We start from the raw sequence: 23,143 nt of genomic DNA, 5'->3' as shown, positions 1-23,143 counted from the left end.
GGGGGAGGGGGAGAGGGAGGAAGGAGGGAGGAGGGGGGGAAGAGGGAGGGGGGGAAGAGGGAGGAGGGGAAGGGGGAGGGGCAGAGGAGGGGGAGGGAGGAGGGAGGGCGGCAGTGTACATGGGGGAAGAGGGAGGAGGGAGGAGGGGAGGGGCAGGTACAGGGGGAGAGGGAGGAGGGGGAAGGAGGGAGGGGCATGGTACAGTGTACATGGGGGAAGAGGGAGGTGGGAGGAGGGAGGGGGGGAGGAGGGAGGAGGGAGGAGGGAGGAGGGAGGAGGGAGGAGGGAGGAGGGAGGAGGGAGGCGGCAGTGTACAGGGGGAAGAGGGAGGGGGGGAAGAGGGAGGAGGGGGAAGGAGGGAGTGTACATGGGGGAAGAGGGAGGAGGGAGGGGCAGTGTACATGGGGGAAGAGGGAGGAGGGGGAGGAGGGAGGAGGGGGGAAGAGGGAGGAGGGGGGAAGGAGGAGGGGCAGTGAAAATGGGGGGGAAGAGGGAGGAGGGAGGCGGCAGTGCACATGGGGGAAGAGGGAGGAGGGGGAAGAGGGAGGAGGGGGAAGGAGGGGGAAGAGGGAGGAGGGGGAAGAAGAGGGAGGAGGAAGGAGGGAGGGAGGGGGAAGAGGGAGGAGGGGGGAAGAGGGAGGAGGGGGGGAGGGGGAAGAGGGGAGGAGGGGGAAGAGGGAGGAGGGGGAAAAGGAGGAGGGGGAAGGAGGGAGGAGGGGGGGAGGAGGGGGAAGGAGGGAGGGGCAGTGTACAGGGGGGAAGAGGGAGGAGGGGGAAGGGGGGAAGGGGGAGGGGCAGTGGCACAGGGGGAAGAGGGAGGAGGGGGAAGAGGGGAGGGGGGGAAGGAGGGAGGCAGCAGTGTACAGGGGGGAAGAGGGAGGAGAGGGGAAGGAGGGAGGGGCAGTGGGGGAAGAGGGAGGAGGGGGAAGGAGGGAGGGGCAGTGTACATGGGGGAAGAGGGAGGAGGGGGAAGGGGGAGGGAGGAGGGGCAGTGACAGGGGGAAGAGGGAGGAGGGAGGTGGCAGTGTACAGTGGGGGAAGAGGGAGGAGGAGGGGGAAGGAGGGAAGGGGAGGGGGGGGGAAGGGAGGAGGGGGGGAAAGGGAGGAGGGGGAAGGAGGGAGGAGGGGGGAAGAAGGAGGAGGGGGGAAGGAGGGAGGGGCAGTGTACATGGGGGAAGAGGGAGGAGGGAGGAGGGAGGAGGGAGGAGGGAGGAGGAGGCGGCAGTGTACAGGGGGAAGAGGGAGGAGGGGGAAGAGGGGAGGGAGGGGGAAGGAGGGAAGGGCAGTGGGGGGAAGAGGGAGGAGGGAGGAGGGAGGCGGCAGGGAGGGGAAGGAGGGAGGAGGGGGAAGAGGGAGGAGGGGGAAGGAGGGAGGGGCAGTGGGGGAAGAGGGAGGAGGGAAGAGGGAGGAAGGGGGGGAAGGAGGGGGAAGAGGGAGGGGGAAGAGGGAGGAGGGGGAAGGGGGAAGGGGGGAGGGAGGAGGGGGAAGAGGGAGGAGGGGGAAGGAGGGAGGGGCAGTGTACATGGGGGAAGAGGGGGGAGGAGGGAGGAGGGAGGAGGGAGGGAGGAGGGCAGTGTACAGGGAAGAGGGGAGGAGGGGGAAGAGGGAGGAGGGGGAGGAGGGAAGGGGCAGGTACATGGGGGAAGAGGGAGGAGGGAGGAGGGAGGCGGCAGTGTACATGGGGGAAGAGGGAGGAGGGGGAAGGAGGGAGGAGGGGGGGAAGGAGGGAGGAGAAGGAGGGAAGGGCAGTGTACATGGGGGAAGAGGGAGGAGGGGGGAAGGAGGGAAGGGCAGTGTACATGGGGGAAGAGGGAGGAGGGAGGAGGGGGTACAGGGGGGAAGAGGGAGGAGGGAGGAGGGAGCGGCAGTGTACAGGGGGAAGAAGGAGGGAGAAGAGGGAGGAGGGGGGAAGGAGGGAGGGGGGGGAAGAGGGAGGAGGGGGAAGAGGGAGGAGGGAGGAGGAGGAGGGAGGAGGGGGAAGGAGGGAGGGGCAGTGTACATGGGGGAAGAGGGAGGAGAGGGAGGGAGGAGGGGCAGTGTACAGGGGGAAGAGGAGGAGGGGGAAGAGGGAGGGAGGGGGAAGAGGGAGGAGGAGGGGCAGGTACAGGGGGAAGAGGGAGGAGGGGGGAAGGAGGGAGGGGCAGTGTACATGGGGGAAGAGGGAGGGGGGAAGGAGGGGAGGCGGCAGTGTACATGGGGGAAGAGGGAGGAGGGAGGAGGGAGGAGGGAGGGGCAGGTACAGGGGGAAGAGGGAGGAGGGGGGAAGGGGAGGGAGGAGGGGGAAGGAGGGAGGGGCAGGGATGGGGAAGAGGGGGAGGGAGGCGGCAGTGGGGGAAGGGGAGGAGGGGGGAAGAGGGAGGAGGGGGAAGGAGGGGGGAAGAGGGAGGAGGGGGAAGGGGAGGAGGGGGGAAGAGGGAGGAGGGGGAAGAGGGAGGAGGGGGAAGGAGGGAGGGGCAGTGTACAGGGGGGAAGGGGAGGGGGGAAGAGGGAGGAGGGGGAAAGGAGGGAAGGGGAGGAGGGGGAAGAGGGAGGAGGGGGGAAAAGGAGTGAGGGGGAAGGAGGGAGGAGGGGGAAGAGGGAGGAGGAGGGAGGGGGAGGGCAGTGTACAGGGGAAAAGAGGAGGGAGGAGGAGGGAGGAGGGAGGAGGGAGGAGGAGGGGCAGGGGAAGAGGGAGGAGGGGGAGGGAGGGAAGGAGGGGGGCAGTGTACATGGGGGAAAAGGGAGGAGGGAGGAGGGAGGGGAGCGGAGGGAGGAGGGGAGGGTACATGGGGAAGAGGGAGGAGGGAGGCGGGAGGGAAAGAGGGAGGGAAAGGAGGGAGGGGCAGGTACATGGGGAAGAGGGAGGGAGGGAGGGGAGGAGGCAGGGGGGGGAAGAGGGAGGAGGGCGGCAGTGTACATGGGGAAGAGGGAGGAGGGAGGCGGCAGGGGGGAGGGGGAGGAGGGGAAGGAGGGAGGGGCAGTGTACATGGGGGAAGAGGGAGGAGGGAGGAGGGAGGAGGGAGGAGGGAGGAGGGAGGAGGGAGGCGGCAGTGTAGGAGGGAAGAGGGAGGAGGGAAGGAGGGAGGGGCAGGTACAGGGGGAAGAGGGAGGAGGGAGGCGGCAGTGTACAGGGGGGAAGAGGGAGGAGGAAGGCGGCAGTGTACAGGGGGGAAGAGGGAGGAGGGAGGGAGAAAGGGGAAAGAGGGAGAGGGAGGAGGGAGGCGGCAGGCAGAAGAGGGAGAAGGATGAGGGAGGGTGAGGGAGGGGGCAGGAGGGAAGAGGAGAAGGGGGAGGAGAAGGGAGGAGAGAGAGGGAGGGGCAGGGAGGGACATAGGGTTAATTTCTCATTGTTTGTTAGAAACAGGGGAGAGAATAGCCTCTCTCACACACATAGCATCAGAGGACTACCCTACATGTTAAGATTATATTATTATTATTATAGACAAAAGAGCAAGATTATTTTTATTTGTCAAACGGCAGCCATGTCACCAGAATAAGACCCTCGAAATGTATTGGAAAGGAGCATCAAGCTCATCACCGTGCACTTTTAACACACGTTGAAGTTCATCATACCTTATTTCATCTGTAGCCTAATAAACTGCATGGTTCCCGAGTCGTAGTCGGACGACCACACAACATATTATTGTGTTTACTTCATTATGACGGTTATTTTATCAATATTTGTGCATAAACTTATTTCCACTGCCATTTCACACATCATTTATCTAATCGACACAAAAAGATGCCACCATGTCAAACAAACAAATTGTATGTTAATATTTATGAAATTGTACCGACATTTCCTGTTTCCATCAGCGTCAGATAAACCTGCACAAAGTGGTTGGATGGAGGCCTGGCTATAGATTTATATTTTTTTAAAGGTTTGTGATTTAAATACCCATTTATCTTTTGGTCAAATTCTTGTGCATGAACATTGATAAGACAGTTGTGAAAAAGTAGAACATATTCTGCCTGAGGCATCTCTAGAGCAACAAACCTGAAATCTCTCTCTATCTCTCTTTCTCTCTCCCTGTGGACTTTAAGAACGTCCCTCTTATTGTAAACCATTCATCTGTTTTAATGCTGAGCTGGGACATAAATCACGAGCCCCGATGCCCCCGGCATTCTTTCCCCTGGCCAGTGAGCTGGAGATGAGGTGATTTAATATCACAAGGGGCTGTGTGTCACTGACAGCTCCCTCCACTCCCTCGATAATCGCTAATGCTAACTCCAGCCCACAGCTGGATGGAGCCAGGCTGGGCTAGGAGAGGCTGGCGGGGATAGGGGTCAGGGGTTAGGGGTAGAGTGGAGGGGGCAGAGTATAGAACCTATGAGTTTTTACATTTTTTTTTATTTCACCTGTATTTAATTAACCAGGTAGGTTATTATCTACAGTTTGTATTTTGTTCACCTCTGACAGTGTGATTGTGTGTCCACTGACACTTCCTACAAGCAGTGACATAGCAGCGGAACGACAAAGGGAAAACACAAGCTAGTGAGACGAGTTTGTTTGGAAGATGTGATGTCACCAAGGACACTATAAAGTTACAGTATGGAGCAAGTGACTAGGGTACATAGGGGAGTGACAGAATGACATGCCCTCTCTGTGATGATGTCATCAAGTCAGTCAATGCCACGCAGCTGCCACCCTTCCCCTCCAAATAAACCCTTACTTCACCATGTACCCACACCCACCATGAGCAACACTTGGCGACAGCAGTGTCCGTGTCATGACTGATACCTTATGCCAAAGAGGTGCCCTGCCTGCTGCACATCCTCTCCAATCCTCAATGCCTTTCCCATTTAAACAACGCCAACCAGCCTATACATCATGCCAAGAGTATACACCCCACAATACAATTTCCCATGTAAAAAATACAAAAAAATGAACTGAATAGTATCTGTTGACAACCACCATAGAGCAATGATTAGTGGCAGACATGCCTCTGCCACTAACTGTACCAACGCATCTCTTCTTCCTACTAGTGTTAGTAAGATGATCAAGGTTTGTATTCAGGAGGGCAGGGAGCAGATTAGGCATGGTACTGCTGTATGAGCTGGGGCCAGGCCTCTGATTGCAGACCCGCTATAAAGAGCCAGGGCCGAGCCAGTCATATTGGTGTGGATAGTGGCATGACTCTCAATGGACTCCTAGAAAAAGAGGGGGAGAGGGAGTGAGATAGAAGAAGGAGAGATAGAAAGAGAGATGAGAAGGAAAAGTGGCTCCTGAGTTCTGCTGAGATTTTTTCTCTCGCAAGGACTTATACAGAATACTACCCTACATATCAAAACCTTCCAACCAAATCAAAGTTCCATACATAAAACCTTACCTGAATGGATTCTTACTACCAAGGACTATCAAGAAAAAAATGTCTAACAAACCAAAACCTGCAGAAGAAATACAGAGGAAACCTGGAATTACCATCCAACACAAAACCGAGTGAGTGATGTTCAGTCTGAACAGACATCTGAAGCTTAGTGAGGGAGGCAGGTAGCCTGGCTGGTAGGAGCATTGGGCCAGTAACTGAAAGGTTGCTGGATCAAGCTGACAAGGCAAAAATCTGTCATTTTGGCACTGTCATTCTTGCACCTCTCAGGGGGCTGCCAAAATCAACATCCACAGCACCCAGTGGGTTAACTGCCTTGCTCAGGCGTAGAACGCCATATTTTTTACCTTGTCAGCTTGGGGATTTGATCCAGCAAACTTCTGGTTACTGGCCCAACACGCTAACCACTAGGCTACTTGCGCTACTAAGCTACCAAGCTGCTAGGTCAGAATTCAATTAGCACTGAAGTGTGAAGCGTGAAGTGAGATCTGTGAAAAATCATGAGCCAAACAATGGCAGGAGAGTTTCACAGCCTCCCCCAGCCAAATGCTGAGGCCTTTTAAGCCTCCTGTGCAGATGTCATCACAGTACCATTTCGATGTTCAAAATAACACTGCATGGAATAAATCCCAAAATAAGCTTCTCAAGGACCATCCAGAGACACTATTTGCTGATTTGTCAAAGAGGAGAGAGAACATGAGCAACTTCATTTTCCACACAGACCATCCCCTGGCATGGCACAGTTCTATAAGAGCACACTACCCCTATGTCAAGAGAGAGGGTATTGGCCCAGGGTGGAAACTCAGAATACTAGACATTGAGGAAATTGAAACAACCTGTGTCAACGTGTACAAGTCTGGGACAGTGATGGTACAGGGCATCCTCAAGCAGTTTCAGCAGGACTTTTACAGGATCAAAGAGAGAGGACAGCAGGAAAAGCTCTCTCTCTGTGACGATTCCCCCATCCTGAGTGAGTCTGATCACACCTCTTCAAACTGTCCTGCAGATGAGGATAGTCACCCCCAGCACTGAACACATCCAGGTCCCACAACTGCACCACTCCTCCATCATTGAGAGGGATAAATTCACAGAAATGAAAAGAGACATGGTGGAGCTCAAAGAGTTAGTCCACACAATCCAGACAGAACAGAGCCACAAAACAGAGCAGCACAACAACACCCCCCCAACAAGACCCAAAAGGCTGAAGGTGGATATGGACGGCTGTCTGAGAGAGCTGGCTGCACTCCGGACTGAAGTGAGAGAACTTAAGGAGGAGAGAGAGGAACACATGGCACAGATAACAGCACTGAAGGAGGAGGTGGGAAAGCTGAGGTGTGACAGAGAGCAGGACAGTCCCCCAGAGATGCCAGCAGAACAGCCCACCACAGACCAGGACGACAACCTCAACACCACAATGGGACAGACAACACAGGACCCACCAACCCAACAGACCACACCCCCTCCTAACAGTCCCCCTATCAGCTTCCCCGATAGCTCTCCTAACAACCCTCACACATCAACTAAGGACACAAAAAAGCCATAAATTGTGCCCCCAATTGACTCAAATGGCAAATACATTCAAGAGAATATACTTTTTCCCAAACACAAAGCGGCTAAACTCTGCTGACCAAACACTAGGCATGCTCTGGAGCTGTTGTCAGAGGACAAACACTAGGCGTGCTCTGGAGCTGTTGTCAGAGGACAAACACTAGGCATGCTCTGGAGCTGTTGTCAGAGGACAAACACTAGGCATGCTCTGGAGCTGTTGTCAGAGGACAAACACTAGGCATGCTCTGGAGCTGTTGTCAGAGGACAAACACTAGGCATGCTCTGGAGCTGTTGTCAGAGGACAAACACTAGGCATGCTCTGGAGCTGTTGTCAGAGGACAAACACTAGGCATGCTCTGGAGCTGTTGTCAGAGGACAAACACTAGGCATGCTCTGGAGCTGTTGTCAGAGGACAAACACTAGGCGTGCTCTGGAGCTGTTGTCAGAGGACAAACACTAGGCATGCTCTGGAGCTGTTGTCAGAGGACAAACACTAGGCATGCTCTGGAGTTGTTGTCAGAGGACAAACACTAGGCATGCTCTGGAGCTGTTGTCAGAGGACAAACACTAGGCATGTCCTGGAGCTGTTGTCAGAGGACAAACACTAGGTGTGCTCTGGAGCTGTTGTCAGAGGACAAACACTAGGCATGCTCTGGAGTTGTTGTCAGAGGACAAACACTAGGCATGCTCTGGAGCTGTTGTCAGAGGACAAACACTAGGCATGCTCTGGAGCTGTTGTCAGAGGACAAACACTAGGCATGCTCTGGAGCTGTTGTCAGAGGACAAACACTAGGCATGCTCTGGAGTTGTTGTCAGAGGACAAACACTAGGCATGCTCTGGAGCTGTTGTCAGAGGACAAACACTAGGCATGCTCTGGAGTTGTTGTCAGAGGACAAACACTATGCATGCTCTGGAGTTGTTGTCAGAGGACAAACACTAGGCATGCTCTGGAGCTGTTGTCAGAGGACAAACACTAGGCATGCTCTGGAGCTGTTGTCAGAGGACAAACACTATGCATGCTCTGGAGCCATCACAATGCCCTGGCCACAATCCCATTGAAAATTTGTGGGCAGAACTGAAAAAGCAAGGAGGCAAGAAGGCCTACAAACCTGACTCAGTTACACCAGCTCTGTCAGGAGGAATGGGCCAAAATTCACCCAACTTATTGTGGGAAGCTTATGGAAGGTTACCCTGAAACATTTGACCCAAGTTAAACAATTTAAAGGCAATGCTACCAAATACCAATTAAGTGTATGTAAACTTCTGACCCACTGGGAATGTGATGAAAGAAATAAAACTTGAAATAAATAATTCCCTCTACTATTATTCTGACATTTCACATTCTTAAGATAAAGTGGTGATCCTAACTGACCTAAAACAGGACATTTTAACGAGGATTAAATGTCAGGAATTTTGAAAAACTGAGTTGAAATGTATTTGGCTAAGGTGTATGTAAACTTCCGACTTCAACTGTATATATCAAGGAATTGGCGAGGACACTAGAACAGTCTACAGCACCCGGCCTCACCCTACTAAAATGTCTACTGTTTGATGATGATCTGGTGCTTCTGTCCCCAACCAAGGAGGGGCTAAAGCAGCACCTAGATCTTCTGCACAGACCTGGACCCTGACAGGAAATCTCAGTAAGACCAAAATAATGGTGTTCCAAAAAAGGTCCAGTTGCCAGGACCACAAATACAAATTATATCTAGACACCATTGCCCCTAGAGCACACAAAAAACGATACATACCTCGGCCTAAACATCAGAGCCACAGGTAACTTCCACAAAGCTGTGAACAATCTTAGAGACAAGGCAAGAAGGTATTTCTATGCCATCAAAAGGAACATAACATTTTACATACCAATTAGGATCTGGCTAAAAATACTTGAATCAGTTATAAAAACCCTTGCCCTTTATGGTTGTGAGGTCTGGGGTCCGCTCATCAACCAAGACATCACAAAATGGGACAAACACCAAACTGAGGCACTGCATGCAGAATTCTGCAAAAATATCCTCCATGTATAATGTGAAACACCAAATAATGCATGTAGAGCAGAATTAGGCCGATACCTGCTAATGATCCAAATCTAGAAAATAGCTGCTAAATTCTACAACCACCTAAAAGGAAGCGGTTCCCAAACCTTCCATAACAAAGCCATCACCTACAGAGAGATGAACCTGGAGAAGAGTCCGCTAAGCATGCTGGTCCTGGAGCTCTGTTCACAAACACAAACAGACCCCACAGAGCCCCAGGACAGAAACACACTTAGACCCAACCAAATCATGACAAAACAAAAATATAATTACTTGACACATTGGAAAGAATTCACAAAATACAGAGCTCAGTGAGCATAGCCTTGCTATTGATAAAGGTCGCCGTAGGCAGACATGGCTCCCAAGAGAAGACAGGCTATGTGCACACTGCCCACAAAATGAGGAGGAAACTGAGCTGCACTTCTTCTTAACCTCATTGAGCATTTTGCACTGTGCTCTTCCAATCATCTATGCAGGATGGCCACTCCTAGGGAGAGTAACAACAGTGCTGAACTTTCTCCATTTATAGACAATTTGTCTTTCCGTGGACTGATGAACAGTCTTTTAGAGAGGATTTTAGGGATACTTTTGTAACCCTTTCCAGCTTTTTGCAAGTCAACCATTCTTAATCTTAGGTCTTCTGAGATCTCTTTTGTTCGAGGCATGGTTCACATTAGGCAATGCTTCTTGTGAATAGCAAACTCACATTTTTTGAGTGTTTTTTACAGGGCAGGGCAGCTCTAACCAACATCTCTAATCTCATCTCATTGATTGGATTCCAAGTTAGCTGACTCCTGACTCCAATTAGCTTTTGGAAAAGTCATTAGCCTAGGGGTTCACATACAATAATTTGTGTGTTATCAGTTTAAGCACACTGTGTTTGTCTATTGTTGTGACTAAGATGAAGATGAAATGTTATGACTCATTTATGCAGAAATGCAGGTAATTCCAAAGGGTTCACAACCTTTTTCTTGCCACTGTATATTTATATCTATTGATAAACTCCCATATCTATATCAAGTTTGCCATCACAGCAGCAAGATGTGTGACCTGTCGCCACGAGAAAAGGGCAACCAGTGAAGAACAAACACCATTGTAAATAAAACCCATATTTATGTTTCTTTATTTTCCCTTTGTACTTTAACTATTTGCACATCGTTACAACATATAGTATATAGACATAATATGGCATTTGAAATGTCTTTATTCTTTTGGAACTGATGTGAGTGTAATATTTACTGTAGCACTTTTTATTGTTTAATTCACTTCTGTTTATCCATTTCACTTACTTTGGCAATGTAAACATATGTTTCCCATTCCAATAAAGTCCATGAATTGAATTAAGAGAGCGAGACAGAGCGAGACAGAGCGAGACAGAGCGAGAGACAGAGACAGACAGAGAGAGAGAGGTTGCGGGGAGAGTGAGGGACCTTTCTCTTTTGTGAGAAACTGAGGTTTATCAATGAATCATTGTAGTGTGCATGAACAATACCACAAGACAATGCAGTTAGTGAAGTACTATGACATTCGAAACAACAGCGAGAGGAGTTTGTGAATAACAAACTAGTGTGGACAGAATAATGTGAACTGAAAGTCCAACATGTTCCTGCTGGCTGCAGAGGGACAAATTCAGATGACAGGTCAAACACGTGTGTGTGTGTGTGTGTGTGTGTGTGTGTGTGTGTGTGTGTGTGTGTGTGTGTGTGTGTGTGTGTGTGTGTGTGTGTGTGTGTGTGTGTGTGTGTGTGTGTGTGTGTGTGTGTGTGTGTGTGTGTGTGTGTGTGTGTGTGTGTGTGTGTGTGTGTGTGTGTGTGATAATCATTCTTTTGTGATTTTATCTTTCTTCATGCAGTCTTATGCAAAGCCTCTGAGACAGCTAACCTTATACCCTTCACGCATCTCACATCTAAGACATACTGAAGATACTGTATCACTGCATCCATTACGGTAAGGGTTGGGTTGAAAAAGGACAAGAAGAAGAACATAGCTGACTGCTGACAGCAGGGTTATTTTCTCAGCCGTTTTCATGCTTTCAGTTGTCATTAAAGCCACAGAGACAACCATAAGGCCCTCTTAGAACCCGGGCCCTGGGGTTGAGGAACACTCCATCAACATAATAAGCGGTTGGTTTAGAGCCACAAACATACACAAGAGGGCTGGTGCTTAGCGTGTCATAAGGCCTGGCGGGACGGCCTTGTAATTGAAAGCAGAAGACTTCTCAGCTTCAGCTGTTTACCTGCAGGAAGTAGTCAAGTAGACTGTCTTTCTCTTTCTTTCTCTCTCTCTCTTTACCTCTTTTCTGTCTTTCTCCATCTGTGTGTGTTTGTGTGCTTGTGTGTGTGTGTGTATGGGCCTCCCCCTTCGCTCTTTCTGTATGGGTGTGTCCTTTTCCCTCTCTCTATGTGTGTCTCTCTCTCTTCCTGTCCCTCCCATATAGCATCAGAGGACAGCTTTGAGATCAATGGCTTGAACTGAGAATATTAATCAAATTATATATCATAGATACAAAAAAAAGGTAGGTGATTTTAAATCCCCACTAATCCCCACCTGCTCTTTTACTCAAATTCTTTTTCACAAAGATCATCAATTGAGAAGACAGTTGTGAAAAATTATAACAACATTACAACCCATGTGCAGTTGCAAACCGTAGTCTGGCTTTTTGAAGGCGGTTTTGGAGCAGTGGCTTCTTCCTTGCTGAGCCGCCTTTCAGGTGATGTCGATATGGGTCTCGTTTTACTGTGGATATAGACACTTTTGTACCTGTTTCCTCCAGCATCTTCACAAGGTCATTTGCTGTTGTTCTAGGATTGATTGGCCCTTTTCGCACCAAAGTACATTCATCTCTAGGAGACAGCGGTATAAGGGCTGCGTGGTCCCCTGGAGTTTATACTTGCATACTATTGTTTGTACAGATGAACGCGGTACCTTCAGGCGTTTGGAAATTGCTCCCATGAACGAACCAGACCTGTGGAGGTCTACAATTTATTTCTGAGGTCTTGGCTGATTTCTTTTGATTTTCCCATGATGTCAAGCAAAGAGGCACTGAGTTTGAAGGTAGGCCTTGAAATACATCCACATGTACACCTCCAATTGACTCAAATGATGTCAATTAGCCTATCAGAAGCTTCTAAAGCCAAGACATAATTTTCTGTAATTTTCCAAACTGTTTAAAGGCACAGTGGAGTGGTTGAAAAACAAGTTTCTCTCTCTCTCTCTCTAATGGTGTTTGTTCTTCACTGGCTGCCCTTTTCTTGTGATAACAGGTAAAAATCTCTCTCTCTGTGATGAGTGTGTTCAGTCTGTAATTCGCCAGTCTGCTGTCTACAGATAGTGCTTACAAGCTGTTTGTTGTCTGTTTCCTCTAGGTTTCATCAACACGAAAGCTGCAGCAGCCCCTGGTTTTACAGCCTTCCTCTACTTCCTCCCATAGCACTGTTCACTGGGTTCCTGTCATTGCACTTCATACAGGGGGAATTCACCTCTATAAAACATGTTCAAGCCACCCGTGACTCTGGAGTCTGGGCCCCCTTTGAATACTTCACTTGACTGTAGATATCAGTTGTTCTTTACAAGGCATTTAATGCTGTTTAATTCATGATAGATAGGCCCAGTATGTAGCATCCGCTTGCCATCATCCAGCCAGCACCTGCCAATACTGCCACAGATTGCCATAGACTGACTGTACACCGCGTTTAGAACAATGGGCTGGCTGAATGCTGCCGGGGCCATTGTTACCTGAGCGTCAGTCGGAGAGTAACCTGAAACAAAACAGCTGTTTCACTGAGTACAGGCTACAAGGCTAGAGCTAACCCTACAAACTAGGTGGGGTAGGGGAGCCCAGCCAAGTTCATATAAAAAGAGAAAAAACTGCTGACATTTGCACACACACACAAAAAGTTACTCCTTTAACACTACTATAAACTCCTATGACATATGATCATTACTTTGTTTATTACTTTGCTGACAAGAACGAGTTTACCCACTGCAGATAAATTAGGTACAGAAAATAAACACTGAATTGAACTGAAAAGAACAGGGTGAATTGTATTTCAAGTTAGTAATTCTATTCATGTCAAAGATTTTACTGAGTTACAGTTCACATAAGGAACTTATAAAACCTGAGACATCTGTGGCTTTGTGTTGTGTGACTGTGTAATGATCTTGCTGTTTAATCAGCTTCTTGATATGCCACACCTGTCAAGTGGATGAATTATCTTGGCTAAGGAGAAATGTTCACGAACAGGTATGTAAACAAATTTGTGGCAAAAAAAATAGAGAGAAAGAAGCTTTTTGTGTGTTTGGAAAATTTCTGGGATCTTTTATTTCAGCTCATGAAACATGGGACCAACACTTTGTATAAATATAAATGTTGCATTTATATTTTTGTTCAGTGTACTATGTAGTAACCTCAAGATAAACTTAAAATACCACACATTTGTGAAATTAATGCAAACTAGAACAGCAAACTGAAAAATAAATTGAGGCAAGAAAAGAGAAGGCAGCATAGCAATGGCTCACTCTGTTCTCTACACTACAACACTCTGTTCCCTACACTACAACACTCTGTTCTCTACACTACAACACTCTGTTCCCTACACTACAACACTCTGTTCTCTACACTACAACACTCTGTTCTCTACACTACAACACTCTGTTCTCTACACTACAACACTCTGTTCCCTACACTACAACACTCTGTTCTCTACACTACAACACTCTGTTCTCTACACTACAACACTCTGTTCTCTACACTACAACACTCTGTTCTCTACACTACAACACTCTGTTCTCTACACTACAACACTCTGTTCTCTACACTACAACACTCTGTTCTCTACACTACAACACTCTGTTCTCTACACTACAACACTCTGTTCTCTACACTACAACACTCTGTTCTCTACACTACAACACTCTGTTCTCTACACTACAACACTCTGTTCTCTACACTACAACACTCTGTTCTCTACACTACAACACTCTGTTCCCTACACTACAACACTCTGTTCCCTACACTACATTAGTCACTTTAAATAACGCTTTACATTACTCATCTCATATGTATATACTGTATTCTATATATCATCTATATATATATAATCTACTGCATCTTGCCTATGCAACACAGCCATCGCTCATCCATATATTTATATGTACATATTCGTATTCATCCCTTACATTTGTGTGTATAAGGAGGTTGTTGTGAATTTGTTAGATTACTGCATTGTCGGAACTGGAAGCACAAGCATTTCGCTAAACTCGCATTAACATCTGCTAACCATGTGTATGTGACCAATAACATGTGATTTGATGTGACTTGATTTGATTTACAACACTCTGTTCCCTACACTACAACACTCTGTTCCCTACACTAAAACACTCTGTTCTCTACACTACAACACTCTGTTCTCTACACTACAACACTCTGTTCTCTACACTACAACACTCTGTTCCCTACACTACAACACTCTGTTCCCTACACTAAAACACTCTGTTCTCTACACTACAACACTCTGTTCTCTACACTACAACACTCTGTTCTCTACACTACAACACTCTGTTCTCTACACTACAACACTCTGTTCCCTACACTACAACACTCTGTACTCTACACTACAACACTCTGTTCTCTACACTACAACACTCTGTTCTCTACACTACAACACTCTGTTCTCTACACTACAACACTCTGTTCTCTACACTACAACACTCTGTTCTCTACACTACAACACTCTGTTCTCTACACTACAACACTCTGTTCTCTACACTACAACACTCTGTTCCCTACACTACAACACTCTGTTCCCTACACTACAACACTCTGTTCCCTACACTACAACACTCTGTTCCCTACACTACAACACTCTGTTCCCTACACTAAAACACTCTGTTCCCTACACTACAACACTCTGTTCCCTACACTACAACACTCTGTTCTCTACACTACAACACTCTGTTCCCTACACTACAACACTCTGTTCTCTACACTACAACACTCTGTTCCCTACACTAAAACACTCTGTTCCCTACACTAAAACACTCTGTTCCCTACACTACAACACTCTGTTCCCTACACTAAAACACTCTGTTCCCTACACTAAAACACTCTGTTCCCTACACTACAACACTCTGTTCCCTACACTACAACACTCTGTTCCCTACACTAAAACACTCTGTTCCCTACACTACAACACTCTGTTCTCTACACTACAACACTCTGTTCCCTACACTACAACACTCTGTTCCCTACACTAAAACACTCTGTTCCCTACACTACAACACTCTGTTCCCTACACTAAAACACTCTGTTCCCTACACTACAACACTCTGTTCCCTACACTACAACACTCTGTTCCCTACACTAAAACACTCTGTTCCCTACACTAAAACACTCTGTTCCCTACACTACAACACTCTGTTCCCTACACTAAAACACTCTGTTCCCTACACGAAAACTGCATCATGATGATGCTGACTGACATATAGGCTGTCACACAATACCTCGTAATGACAAAGCGAAAACAGGTTTTTAGAAATCTGAGCAAATAAAAAACTTAAAATACCTTATTTACATAACTATTCAGACCCTCTACTATGAGACTCAAAATTGAGCTCAGGTGCATCCTGTTTCCATTGATCATCCTTGAGATGTTTCTACAACTTGATTGGAGTCCACCTGTGGTAAATTCAATTGATTGGACATGATTTGGAAAGGCACACACACCTGTCTACATAAAGGTCCCACAGTTGACAGTCCATGTCAGAGCAAAAACCAAGTCATGAGGTCAAAGGAATTGTCTGTAGAACTCTGAGACAGGACTGTGTCGAGGCACAGATCTGGGGAAGGGTACCAAAACATTTCTGCTGCATTGAAGGTCTCCAAGAACACAGTGGCCTCCATCATTCTTAAATGGAAGAAGTTTGGAACCACCTAGATTTTCCCTGGAGCTGGCCGCCTGGTCAAACTAAGCAATCAGGGAAGAAGGGCCATGGTCAAGGAGGTGACCTGATGGTCACTCTGACAGAGGTCCAGAGTTCCTCTGTGGAGATGGGAGAACCTTCCAGAAGCCCAACAATCTCTGCAGCACTCCACCAATCAGGCTTTTATGGTAGTGGCCAGACGTAAGCCACTCCTTAGTAAAAGGTACATGACAGCCTGCTTGGAGTTTTCCAAAAAGGCACCTAAAGGACTCTCAGACCATGAGAAACAAGATTCTCTGGTCTGATGAAACCAAGATTAAACTCTTTGGCCTGAATTCCAAGCGTCACGTCTGGAGGAAACCTGGCACCATCACTACGGTGAAGCATGGTGGAGGCAGCATCATGCTGTGGGGATGTTTTTCAGCGGCAGGGACTGTGGGAGACTAGTCAGGATCAAGGGAAAGATGAACGGAGCAAAGTACAGAGAGATCTTTGATGAAAACCTGTTCAAGAGCGCTCAGGAACTCAGCCTGTTGTGAAGGTTCACCTTCCAACAGGACAACAACCTTTAGCAGACAGCCAAGACAACACATGAGTGGCATCGGGACAAGTCTCTGAATGTCCTTGAGTGGCAGAGCTAGAGCCCGGACTTGAACCTGATTGAACATCTCTGAAGAGACTTGAAAATAGCTGTGCAGCGAAGCTCCCCATCCAATCTGACAGAGCTTGAGAGGATCTGCAGAGAAGAATGGGAGAAACTCCCCAAATACAGGTGTGCCAAGCTTGTAGCGTCATACCCAAGAAGATTCAAGGCTGTAATCGCTGTCAAAGGTGCTTCAACAAAGTACTGAGTAAAGGGTCTGTAAATTATGTAAATTCGATATTTCATTTTTTTTCTAAAACATTCAAAAAAATCTGTTTTTGCTTTGTCCTTATAGGGCATTGTGTATAAATTAATGAGTGGGGGAACAATTTAATTAATTTTAGTATAAGGTTGTAACATAACAATATGTGGAAAAAGTCAAGGGGTCTGAATACTTTCCGAATGCACTGTATAACACAGTGTTTCAGTCAAGACATGACTGATGAGTATTCTACACAACAGGGGTGTCAAACTCATTCCATGGAGGGCCTAGTGTCTGTGGGCTTTTGTTTTTCCCTTTCAATTAAGACCTAGACAACCAGGTGTGTTCCTTACTAATTAGTGATCTTAATTCATAAATCCAGTACAAGAGAGGAGCGAAAACCTGCAGACAAGCGGCCCTCTGTGGAATGAGTTTGACACAGGTGCCCTACAGTCACAACCCAAGAATAAAACAAATAGTACATAACTGTCTGTCTAGCTTGTAATCTGACTGTTTGTTTTTGATTAAATCAACCATGATTAAATATCTGCAAATATCATCAACGACAAGCATGGGCACGGATAGACACACAAGAACAAGACGACTTTCTCCCACACACAGACAGATTCATTATGACAGCCTTAAACGTAAGCTCAGCGAAATTACGTTGACACGAGCAGCACCACAGATATTGAGATGAGCAAGATGCAAAGCTTTGCTCTTACAAAGTCACACACAGTATCTGCATATGTGCATGGGTTCGCTTCACGCTGTTAGAGCGTAGTAGCCACGGGACCAAAACAGAGGAGAATTTGAGCCTCTCGCTTCAACGCTCTTAGTTGTTGAGGATATTGGCCCACTATGCTGTTTACTTTCTGCATCTACGTCATATCGCTGAGTCTACATTCAAGGTTTCTGTTTTTCTCAGCCAGGCATTAAAGTGCAGCCAAAAGTCCTGTTTTCACCCATTTGTGTTCTATCCTGTTCTATCCATTAGAATAACAGTTATGGACGGGACAGACAGGCAGACATCATTTTCCTAGAGCTCCCTCCATCCCTCAATCCTAGCCTGGAGAAAAACACACAGACAGTGGGAGGATTCTTCCTTGACCCCTGACCTGTGAACCCTGGCTCTGCTCAGCAGGGTCAAAGGGGGTCAATCTGTCTCTGGGGGGGTAAGCACCTGGATCATTGTACTGAGCGGGCGACAGAGGGGAGGGGGAGCTGGAGAGTTGAATCAACCATTTAGTTCACTTTTTTGATTATCACCCATTCTCTCTCTGTCTCTCTCACTCTCTCTCCACCCCCCCATCTCTCTCGGAGGTGAACAAGGAACTATTTTAGTGCTATCCGAGAAACCCCACATTTTCTGTAAATATGGTATTCGAACTGACCCTGTATATTGCTTACTTACAGTACTTCTCATACATATTTGTATTTCTCGTGTGCTTTATTTTTAGTATGACATTGATATTGATTACTGCATTGTTGGGGTTAGAGCTGCAAGAAAGGTATTTCACTGTACTTGTACAGGTGAGATTAAAAGCTGAAACTTGAAACATAGTGGCTTTGGGTGGGGCTCTGGTCTGGATATAAGTTCAAAAACAACAGTATGGGTTTATCACTTTTATAAAGTATATAATAAGCTCTTGGGCCCATATCCAAGTTGAAATAACAGTGAAATGTTCTGTCTTTTTGTTCCTTTGTAAATGAGAAGCTTAAAGATCAAAATGTTTTGTACTCCAGGTTAAAGAAGCAGAGACACCAGATAGTAATTGTATGTCTGAGAGAACGGTGCAATTAAATACTTTACAGTAATGGTGTGGAAGTGGAAAAACCACACTGGCAGACCATCAAAGTCTTGGTAAAGATCATAACGCATAAGGAATAATCGTTTCAGAATCTGCATGCTCTGGGATGAAAATGCTTAGACACCTAAAGCAGGCATATACCTGCATGGCTTGTACCCAAAACGTGTGGGCAATAAATTGTGTGAATGTCTATGTAGCAGTAATTCAGTGTTTACATATTGTTATCCTCTTGTGACAGGGTTGTAGAAAGCGCGTAGGAATGAGACTCATATGGTATTGCTAACATCATCATTAGGGAATTTCGGAAGATAACTTGCTGAGTTGGACACTACCTTTTCAAATGCACAGTAAATTATCAAGACACTGCAACAACAACAACAACAAAAACGTTGAAAATGTGAAGTGAATTAAGTAGGCTGAAGACATTGAAAATGTGAAGTGAATTAAGTAGGCTGAAGACATTGAAAATGTGAAGTGAATTAAGTAGGCATAAGACATTGAAAATGTGAAGTGAATTAAGTAGGCTGAAGACATTGAAAATGTGAAGTGAATTAAGTAGGCTGAAGACATTGAAAATGTGAAGTGAATTAAGTAGGCATAAGACATTGAAAATGTGAAGTGAATTAAGTAGGCATAAGACATTGAAAATGTGAAGTGAATTAAGTAGGCATAATTCATTGAAAATGTGAAGTGAATTAAGTAGGCATAAGACATTGAAAATGTGAAGTGAATTAAGTAGGCTGAAGACATTGAAAATGTGAAGTGAATTAAGTAGGCTGAAGACATTGAAAATGTGAAGTGAATTAAGTAGGCATAAGACATTGAAAATGTGAAGTGAATTAAGTAGGTATAAGACATTGAAAATGTGAAGTGAATTAAGTAGGCTGAAGACATTGAAAATGTGAAGTGAATTAAGTAGGCATAAGACATTGAAAATGTGAAGTGAATTAAGTAGGTATAAGACATTGAAAATGTGAAGTGAATTAAGTAGGCATAAGACATTGAAAATGTGAAGTGAATTAAGTAGGCATAAGACATTGAAAATGTGAAGTGAATTAAGTAGGCATAAGACATTGAAAATGTGAAGTGAATTAAGTAGGCATAAGACATTGAAAATGTGAAGTGAATTAAGTAGGCTGAAGACATTGAAAATGTGAAGTGAATTAAGTAGGCATAAGACATTGAAAATGTGAAGTGAATTAAGTAGGCATAAGACATTGAAAATGTGAAGTGAATTAAGTAGGCTGAAGACATTGAAAATGTGAAGTGAATTAAGTAGGCTGAAGACATTGAAAATGTGAAGTGAATTAAGTAGGCATAAGACATTGAAAATGTGAAGTGAATTAAGTAGGCATAAGACATTGAAAATGTGAAGTGAATTAAGTAGGCTGAAGACATTGAAAATGTGAAGTGAATTAAGTAGGCATAATTCATTGAAAATGTGAAGTGAATTAAGTAGGCATAAGACATTGAAAATGTGAAGTGAATTAAGTAGGCATAAGACATTGAAAATGTGAAGTGAATTAAGTAGGCATAATTCATTGAAAATGTGAAGTGAATTAAGTAGGCATAAGACATTGAAAATGTGAAGTGAATTAAGTAGGCTGAAGACATTGAAAATGTGAAGTGAATTAAGTAGGCTGAAGACATTGAAAATGTGAAGTGAATTAAGTAGGCATAAGACATTGAAAATGTGAAGTGAATTAAGTAGGCTGAAGACATTGAAAATGTGAAGTGAATTAAGTAGGCTGAAGACATTGAAAATGTGAAGTGAATTAAGTAGGCTGAAGACATTGAAAATGTGAAGTGAATTAAGTAGGCTGAAGACATTGAAAATGTGAAGTGAATTAAGTAGGCTGAAGACATTGAAAATGTGAAGTGAATTAAGTAGGCATAAGACATTGAAAATGGGTGGCTGTACATGTGTTGGTGACCACAGCACTCTAGCCAGGTAGGGATATCTCTTACCTTGTCACACGGTACAGTACAGTAGCAGCCAATGCCAAGGGGAGTCAAACATTGAATGACACATGCCCCCTTATCACCGACAGCACCTCTGCCAAACACACATTGATGGAAAAAACACATAAAAGCAACACACACACACACGCACACACACACACACACACACGCACACACACGCGCACACACACACACGCACACACACACACGCGCACACACACACACACGCACACACGCACACACGCACACTAAAAAGCGAGAAAGGGTGTATCTGTGGCTCCTCGGAAACATGGGCCTTGGGGCTGTTGACAGTTTCCCAGCCCTCGTGACTGATGAAAGAGACAGATAGCGTGAGCATGTGGCGTGCAACGGAGAAAAAACAAAACCACAAAGACGCAGAGGGAGAAATAGAAAAAAACAGGGGGAGGAAGGCAGAGGGGAGAAACAGCCCAGAGCACCAGGGCCGTGGCTTTCAGAGCCGCCCCCCACACAGATAGATATCATTGTTGCCTTACGGCATCCAGTTTCCATTCCTGACATTGCCATAGCAGAGAGAGTCCTGATACAGAATCTGTTAGTGGCTTTATCTGATATCTGCCTGTCCTTGTCTGTCTGACTGTGTCTGACTCTACCTGCCATGTAGCCAGTCCCTCAGCCATTAATACCAGCCCCAGATTCAGCTCGTTGTCTGCCTGCCACCCCTGGTTATCAGGATAATGACCTGCATTTAGGGTCACTATTAGCTGACCCAGCCGCTGGACTTAAACGAAGGCTGTGGCCCAGTGATGGACAGGAGATTTGGAACCCAATACGCCCCAGTGCTCTGGAGGGCAGGGGAGGGAAGCACAGTGGTGTTGTGCTGTGTTGTTTGCCTCCATCCCTGCTCTGCTCAGCACTCCCACAAGAAAAACGTGTGGCCCAGGATCCAGTTTCTCGAACACAAACTCGAGCATAAGAGTGCATACAAGCGCGTACAGACAAGATTGCACGCACAGGTCCATTGTCGCACACACACACACACACACACACACACACACACACACACACACACACACACACACACACACACACACACACACACACACACACACACACACACACACACACACACACACACACACACACACACACACACACACACACACAGAAAGATGGCACAGGAAGACACACATACCCAATCTCTCTCTGTCCGTTCTCTCTCACACACACCAACTCAGAACAATAATCTACTGATGGAGAGCCTTAACACGCTCAAATTACTGGAGGGTGGCCACAGCAAAAACAACATGTAGCACCACAGAGAGAGAGAGAGAGAAAGGGGAAACCAACAGAGCCTGGTGGAGTGGGATGTATATTCATTAAGATAATTCAGGAGATAGGCGGATGAGAAGCGGTGAAAATAATGTGATAAAGTAAATTAAAACAAAGGGAGAAGGGTGGTGATAGACTGATGGAGAGAGGGAGTAGGGTGGGAAGAGAAAGGAGAGGAGTCAGCAGAACGTGGAACCATGGGAAATATGAGTCAGATAAAAAAGAGAGAGAGAGAAAGAGAGAAAAAGAGAGACAGAGAGCGAGCGACAGAGAGAGAGCGACAAGCGACAGAGAGAGAGAGAGAGAGAGAGAGAGAGAGCGACAGAGAGACAGAGAGAGAGACAGAGTGAAGAGAGAGAGAGAAGAGAGAGAGAGAGAGAGAGAGAGAGCACATGATGACTTCCCAAAGAAAAGCTGTATACATGATGACTACCCAAAGAAAAGCTGTATACATGATGACTACCCAATGAAAAGCTGTATACATGATGACTACCCAATGAAAAGCTGTATACATGATGACTACCCAAAGAAAAGCTGTATACATGATGACTACCCAATGAAAAGCTGTATACATGATGACTACCCAATGAAAAGCTGTATACATGATGACTACCCAATGAAAAGCTGTATACATGATGACTACCCAAAGAAAAGCTGTATACATGATGACTACCCAATGAAAAGCTGTATACATGATGACTACCCAATGAAAAGCTGTATACATGATGACTACCCAATGAAAAGCTGTATACATGATGACTACCCAATGAAAAGCTGTATACATGATGACTACCCAATGAAAAGCTGTATACATGATGACTACCCAATGAAAAGCTGTATACATGATGACTACCCAATGAAAAGCTGTATACATGATGACTACCCAATGAAAAGCTGTATACATGATGACTACCCAATGAAAAGCTGTATACATGATGACTACCCAATGAAAAGCTGTATACATGATGACTACCCAATGAAAAGCTGTATACATGATGACTTCCCAAAGAAAAGCTGTATACATGATGACTTCCCAAAGAAAAGCTGTATACATGATGACTACCCAATGAAAAGCTGTATACATGATGACTACCCAAAGAAAAGCTGTATACATGATGACTTCCCAAAGAAAAGCTGTATACATGATGACTACCCAATGAAAAGCTGTATACATGATGACTACCCAAAGAAAAGCTGTATACATGATGACTACCCAAAGAAAAGCTGTATACATGATGACTACCCAATGAAAAGCTGTATACATGATGACTACCCAAAGAAAAGCTGTATACATGATGACTACCCAATGAAAAGCTGTATACATGATGACTACCCAAAGAAAAGCTGTATACATGATGACTACCCAAAGAAAAGCTGTATACATGATGACTACCCAATGAAA

The 23,143-nt window shown here is 46.1% G+C and overlaps 1 long non-coding RNA gene across 1 annotated transcript; it reads left to right on the top strand.

Moving 5' to 3' along the window:
* Window positions 1-11,347: 11,347 nt before the first annotated feature.
* On the top strand, window positions 11,348-13,388 carry LOC127912043 (uncharacterized). The gene is made up of 2 exons (XR_008080256.1): window positions 11,348-11,945; window positions 12,257-13,388. It is a non-coding gene; the product is annotated as an uncharacterized LOC127912043 (long non-coding RNA).
* Window positions 13,389-23,143: the final 9,755 nt, after the last annotated feature.

This window comes from Oncorhynchus keta, chromosome 26 (genome assembly GCF_023373465.1).
Source record: "Oncorhynchus keta strain PuntledgeMale-10-30-2019 chromosome 26, Oket_V2, whole genome shotgun sequence".
NCBI classification, from domain to species: domain Eukaryota; kingdom Metazoa; phylum Chordata; class Actinopteri; order Salmoniformes; family Salmonidae; genus Oncorhynchus; species Oncorhynchus keta.
This window is presented reverse-complemented; position numbering and strand designations above follow the sequence as displayed.